This window comes from Alexandromys fortis, unplaced genomic scaffold (assembly GCF_014885135.2).
Source record: "Alexandromys fortis isolate MF-2015 unplaced genomic scaffold, M_Fortis_MF-2015_v1.1 scaffold_9, whole genome shotgun sequence".
NCBI lineage: Eukaryota > Metazoa > Chordata > Mammalia > Rodentia > Cricetidae > Alexandromys > Alexandromys fortis.
Genome location: NW_026067892.1, coordinates 6108704 through 6115664, shown reverse-complemented (window position 1 = coordinate 6115664; position 6961 = coordinate 6108704). Strand labels below are relative to the sequence as shown.

Below are 6961 nucleotides of genomic sequence, written 5' to 3'. Positions count from 1 at the left end.
GAAAAAGACTACTGGCTTCTCAACATGGCCGACATCTCAAATCTTAGGTTAAGGTTCCCACTCCGGGTCTCTCTTTCTGCTACTCTTGCAAGTTGTCATAGTTGTCATGTGGGTTTTTGTCCACCTTGGACTTTGTGATTTGAGTCCCTACGCATCCCTCTGTACCCATCCCCCCCTCCCAGGAACCTTCCCCCAACCTCCTTCCTCTCACTCACCTGCTTCCTTCAGAAGGCTACCGCCTCAGCCTGTGCATTTGTAGCTGGGCCTCTCTCTCAGTCAGCCTCTGCTCACTGGTCCCTGAGTTCCTACCTCTTTTCCACACGCTCGCTCGAGAGCCCCCCAGTGCCATGGATGACCGATGACCGTTGCCTCCCGCAGAAGCCCCTCCTCTCCCGCTGCAAAGCTTGCCATCACCTACAGGTTCTTCCCTCTCTCGGTATCTCTTCCCTGACTCCCCGCTTGTCAGGAGGCTGGGGTGAAACCCACATGTGGGCCAAGGAGCAGCACTGTCACCCTACTTCCTCTTGGGTGCTTACTTACAACAGGAAGCATCAGGCTGGGGCCTCAGTGGCTGTGTTCTCTAGACAGGGCCGAAGAGCCAGCTGGCAGGGAGCGAGCAGACATTGTCAGTCAGCCAGACCCACTGAGTGGAGGACTCCAGGAACCCAGAGCGGTGAGTGCGGGGCTCCTGGGCTGGGCTTTTACTTCAGAATTCCTCTCCATTTCTCCAACCCTAGAACAGATGCTGGCGGCCCATCTGGGTCCCTCGCTGGGGGTATCTCACAGGAAAAGGTCTTGAGACCTTTTCTTTATGACTTCTGGGTATCCAGACCCTCCTGACTGATGTCCACTGGAGGGAGGTGTGGTGCCACCCTGGGGCAGAGTCACAGAAGCCCCAGGAACTCCTATAACTGGGTGTGGGTCAGTGGGCAGAGGACTGAGTTGATTCCCTCTCTGCCGTGGTGCCTGGGTGCCTGGGGCTGAGGAAGGCAGCTATGCCGGGAGGGAGGACGAAGCAAGCTGTGGAGTTAAGGGGATGTGGGCCGTCACCTACCCGCTATGGATGGAAGTAGATGCCTGTGGTCATGGAGGTGACTTGCCAGATCGAAGGCAACAAATGGGAGAAAGAGCTGGGGAGACACCGTTGGCGCCCGTCTGCCTTACAGTGAGGGCCTTGAGATCTTTGTGTCTTAGGAAAGAACTTCTCAGACTGCCCCGCAAGTCTCTGGGACCTGGGCTACCAACGCCCAGCCTAGCCCACAGCATACCAACCAATGAGGAAGTCCTCTGCCCAACAATCCCACACACTGTAGTGACCAGGCCTGGGGCTAAGAACCACAGGGCCACATCCCAGACAGAGGCAGTAATGGATGCCTGTAGGGCCCAGCCCTACGAGATTGGCTTGGGGGCGAGGGTGGGGGGTCGGGGAAAGGAGAGGGTGGGCACAGAGGGCAGGGTGGGCTATAGCTGCTGAGGGGCTGGCTGGCTCTGTGAAGTGGATTCCATGAGCTTGGGTCTCAGGTGGCAGACACCCTTTCTGTATCCAACAGTGAATAAATTGATAAGTGATCGTCGATATCTGCCCTGAGCGGGAGTCAGGCCCAGGGGCCTCTGCCAAAGCAGGAGTCAAGTGAGCAGGCCCTGAAGGTTAGATGGGGCTGCAGAGGTCCAAACTTCCCACCTCCACCCTTCTCCAACAACTCTGGTTTTCTCTGTTGAAGTATGTGGAACCGTCTTGTCAAAGGCATGCAGTACACTGGCGAGGTGAACTGCAGTCACTCTGGGATTGTGGGGGCGGAAGAGTCATACAATTGCCCTTTACAGGAAGTTCTGCACAGGAGCTGACTTCGATATAGGGCTTGGGAGGAATCATTCTGCTTTCTGTGTAGAAAGGGTGTAGGCTGTGCAGGCCGCTGGACTCTCATAGGGTTGGCTGCCAGGCTTTGCAAACTCCAACCATTTGCAGTGAACAGTGATGCAAAATTCACTCCCCGGAAGATGGAGTGGAGGAGGTAACCGGGGCTCCCATGAGCTCCAGCGTTGTCATTCAGGCACAGGTGGCTCTCTGCGGGTGGCAGGGCTGTGGGAGGGGCTAATTGTGTGGGTGGGGCTGCACAGAGTCCCAGTGGGGTAACTCTGTGGGGAGGAGCGGATCCTGGATCAGCCTCTGTCTTTAAATCCCTCCCCTTTTGGCCTTCAGTCCTGCCTGAAGTTGTGTCAATCAAGGCTCCCAAATACTCTCAAGTGTACTCTGTCACCCAAGGTTACAGTTCTAGCCTCTGAGAAAACCCAGCTCAGGATGCCCCCTGCCTGGATGCTGGGCACCCTTGAGTGGTGCTCAGGAGATGCCCACAGGCAGCCAGCCCAGTGTTAGCTGTGTCCAGCCTCCGTACTCTTTTGCATGAACGGGACCTCAAATGGGAACGCTAGTTCCCTCCCAGATCCCATGAGTCTGAGCGACCCCCAGGCCCTGTGGAGGGGTCTCTGTGACACTTTGACAGTGGGAGGCAGCAGCCAAGCTGACACGGGTGGCCCAGGTGTGCTGGGTGGCTGGATGGCTACTGAGCCCTGCTGGCTCTATGAAGTAAGTGTCTCTGCTGGCTGGAGTTCAGGCCTTGCTTCTGTATGTGGATCTCACACATAGTAGGTCTGACAGGATTTGCTTGGAGTCTGAGGTGAGCAACAGATGAAGGCAAGGTCACTCTGAGCGCAGGTGAAGTCTTCTAGTCCTTTCTTCAGGACCTTCTCCTAGAGCAGAGTGGGTTGGCGGCACAGCCAGAGTTCTAACATAAAGCCAGGGTCAGGTCCCTCATCATCATCCAGCAAGAGGTTCCTCAGTAAAGAGTTGGCCCCTAAGAGGTGATGTGCAGGGCTGGAGAGATGGTTCAGCGGTTAAGGGCACAGGCTGCCCTTCCAGAGGTCTTGAGTTCAATTCCCAGCAACTACATGGTGGCTCACAACCATCTCTAGTGGGGAATCTAATGCCCTCTCCTGGCACAAAGGCATACATGCAGATAAAACACTCACATACATAAAATAAGTGAATAAATAAATATTCTTTAAAAAAAAAAGAGGTGATGTGCCGAGATCAGATCAGGTCCTGGGTCCTGCTGGGTGTGTACTCTGACGGCTTCCTCCCTCCCTGGAAGACATAGCATCTGGGCTACTCACAGTCCTGGCATCAAGGAGACCATCTGCTGGTTCTCCCCTGGGTCCCTGTGAACACCGACATCCACGAGCAGCCAGTACTCAGATGGTCTGTGTAGGATCCGATAAGGTTGGGACCCACCACTGCTTGGTGCTGATGGGGGAAGAGAAAGGCATGGAAGCACTTTTGCTGCCCCAGGATCAAGTCAATCAGGAAGCTCAGCCTCACAATGCTGGTTGTTTGTTTGTTTGTTTTGCTTTGCTTCCTGAGACAGGGTTTCTCAGTGAAACATGCCTGGCTGTTCTGTAACTCATTTTGTAGACCAGGTTGACCTTGAACTCACAGAGATCTGCCTGCCTTTGCCTCCCAAGGACTGGTATTAAAGGCATGTGCCACCACTGCCTGGCACACTGCTGTTTTACATCACCCCAGGAGCGCCCTGAAAGCTGGGCTTTAATTCAGGGTCTAGAGGATTCAGAGTTCTTCACAGAAATGAACCAACATGAGACAGGCCCTTCAGCTGGTAAGATGAGGCTCACTGCACTATGCAGGAAAATCTACTTTGAGTCTATGGACATAGAGGTTCACCCTGAAAAGGCCTGCCCAGTAACACCCAGCCTCATGTGGGAACCAGTGTTGGGGGCCTGTAGCTCAGCCACATAGACACATGAGAGTCACCTTGCAGGGTCCTTTGCTTCCAGGAAGGGAGGAAATGGAGCGGCCTGTGTGTGGCCTATGCAGCTGGGCCTATGTCTAGGATGTTCTGGGGGTGGGGCTGATGTGTTTTCCCTCTGCAGCTGTGCCTGGCTGTGTGGCCTAGGTCTGTGAGCCTGTCAGAGCAAACCCACAGACTGAGGCCAGACATAGGCTGACAGAGACAAAGGCTAACCCTTCGTCTCACAGGGGTACTGTGAGCAATGTAATGTCTGTAACATGAGGGCCTGCTTGTTGGGGTTTCTGCCCTGCCCAGTTCCCACAGCTGGTAAGCCCCAAAAAATTACACAGAGGTCTATATTAATGATAAACTGATTGGCCCATTAGCTCAGGCTTCTTATTAACTCTTATAACTTAAATTAATCCATTATTCCTATCTATGTTAGCCACATGGCTTGGTACCTTTTTCATTGGGGCAGGTCACATCTTCCTTCTTCACTGTCTGGGCAGGACTCCCAAAGAAACTTCCTTCTTCCCAGAATTCTCCTGTTTGACCCGCCTCTACTTCCTGTCTGGTTGTCCCACCTATACTTCCTGCCTGTGGCTACTGGCCAATCAGTGTTTATTTAAAACATTGTTGACAGAATATAGAATTGTCCCACACCAGAATGTCCATTGCTGTTTCTAGAGGACAACTGTCCACTTCCAGGAACTGGCCCTGACCCCAGTGGGCCCTCCACAGCCCTATCTCTACCAACAATTTATTGCAACAGGTCATAGCCTGTGCGCACGAGATGTAGACATGGGCATGAAGGTCTCTGTGATGCTCAAATCTGGACAGTGAGAAATGCAGGGGCTTTGAGTCCCCCAGTGCTGATGCTTTGGAAGCTTCTGAGCACAGAGACCTCTTGTCTGAGCAGTGGTCAGGGATCTCCCTGAGCTCCAGGGTCTAAGGATGCTCAGGCTGAGAGCCAGGGAGCCATCAACTGTGCTCCACGGTGCTTTTTAGAGTGGTAGGTGCTCTGGAAATCCAGAAACTAGCTGGAGGTCGTGGGTCAGGGCAGATACTGCAAGGTGCAGGAATGACCAAGTCCAAGAATGTCTCAGAACAGCCTGAATGCCCTTGTCCCTGTCTCAGAAAAGACCAGCAAGCATTTGCTGGACGAATGACTGAGTTAATGAATGAAGTGATGAAGGATTGATGAGCAGGCTCCCGTAGCAGTGTGAGGTCACCACTTCCATTCTGCTTGCTGTCACAGTAGGACTCTCCTCGGGGACGTTGACAGCAGGGACAAAAACACCAATAGCAATTTCACACAGTGCGTCTCTATGTGACGTCACCATGCACATTTACTACATAAACTGGAGCATATAGACAGAATATGGAGGAACCTGAAGTCACTGGTGTGATGGTACCCACAGGACTTTGGTCCATGGCTTTTCCTTTTTCCCAGCCATTCACTTTCACTATGAGAATGAATTGCCCCGGCAGCTGTCCACACCATGACGCTACTGCGTCAGATTCCACAGGACAGAAGTCGTGTTAAAATGGTAAAACCATCTTCCACTGGAAAGCTACTCCAGAAATGCCTATCTTTGAATGGGTATCCCATGCCCCTCAGCATCTGAGTTCTGCCTGTTGAATGACCTGCTCACGGTCCATGCTCCTTGGAGATACTCAGCTTTGATCATTAACTTCTCAGATTCTGTTAGAGAGGAAGCGCTGCAGCAGGAGAACTCTCCTGTACTAGCAAGCCTGTAAGGACGTTTGGAGTTTCCCTCTGTGGGACTTCTTATTGCAGTGTTATTTATTTATTTGTTTGCTTGCTTGCTTGCTTGAGATGGGGTCTCACTAGGTAGCTCTGGCTGTCCTGGAATTCACTACATATTATCAGGTTGGTCTCGAACTCACAGAGATCCACCTGCTTCTGCCTCCTGAACGCTGGGATGGAAAGCTTGTTCCACTGTGCCTAGCTTGTTGTAGTGTTCTTCGATGACTTTAGAAGTGAGTTTCATTTAACTTTAGTTGGTCAGTTGCTGCAGCTCTCGGCATTTCCGGACTCCATCAGTAGTAAGCACCATGGGACCATATCTCTCACTCACTTAGGAAGTTTCTTTTGTAGATCTGGCGGTTTTCTGAGAGTCCATGGGACCAGTATCTTCCATAATCAGTGCTCCTTCTGACCCCTTTGGCCTTTTGTTCCAAGTCTCCCTGGAGTTCTAGGACCCCAGATGCAGTATTCCAGAACCCAGCTCCTCCATCTGTTCCTGTGGGTCCCTTGTCCTAATTAGCTTTGTCAATTTTACACAGTGTTTAGTCATCTGAGAAACTTCCTGGATCAGATGGTCCTGTGGGTATATCTATGTTGAAATGTCTTGACGATTAGTTGATGTTGGAGGGCCTATACCACTGTGGGCAGCACCATGCTCTGTGCAGGTGGCCCTGGGCTATCTAGGAAGCCAACTAAGTGTAAGCCTGTGGGAGAGTGAGCCACTAAGCAGGGTTCCTCTGTCCTTTCTACTTCAAGTTCCTGCTCGAGTTCTTGCCCTAACTTCCCACGATAATGACTGTGACCTATACGCTGAAAGAAACCCTGTCCTCACCTAACTCACCTGTGGTCAGTGTTGTATCACAACAACAGAAGGGGAACGAGAACATTCTTTGTTCCCCATGTTTGTCCAGAGCGCTGGGTCCTTGACCAGTGTCCCCAACCCAGCTGCTCCCTCTGTTTCTACTGCACCCTTGTCCTCTGCCCAGAGCTCCGGGACCCCAGAACCCTGTCCAATACCCTGAGTCCATCTGCCCCTGGTTCTCCTGTGAATGTGTAAGGACAGAAGTGACGTCATGTTGACACTGGACTGATATCGTCTCTGACCACCACACGCCTTTATTTTTGTTTGCCTCACACAAAGGGGGTCCTAGGACTCCATCTATTCTCCCTCCAAACCACACAGGGCTGGGCCAGTCTTCAGCTACTTGATTGCCCCTGTAGCGCTCAGTCAGGCTCCTCAAGTGCTCTGGCTCAGGACAGGAAGCCACCCACCACTAGCCTTTTGAAAGACTTACCACCTCCCTGCTGATTTTCTTACAACACCGCCCACAGGATTTCACGTGCCTCCAGTTGTCCTTGAACTCACTACGGAGCTGAGGACGACTTT

At 52.3% G+C, this 6961-nt stretch overlaps 1 protein-coding gene across 1 annotated transcript in view; it reads left to right on the top strand.

The window, feature by feature from the left end:
* Positions 1-488: 488 nt before the first annotated feature.
* Positions 489-6961, top strand: part of Itgb2 (integrin subunit beta 2) — a 28765-nt gene continuing 22292 nt past the window's right edge. Inside the window, exon 1 of the mRNA XM_050142980.1 lies at positions 489-673. The gene's annotated coding sequence lies outside the window, so the exon portion shown is untranslated. The remainder of the gene's footprint in view (positions 674-6961) is intronic.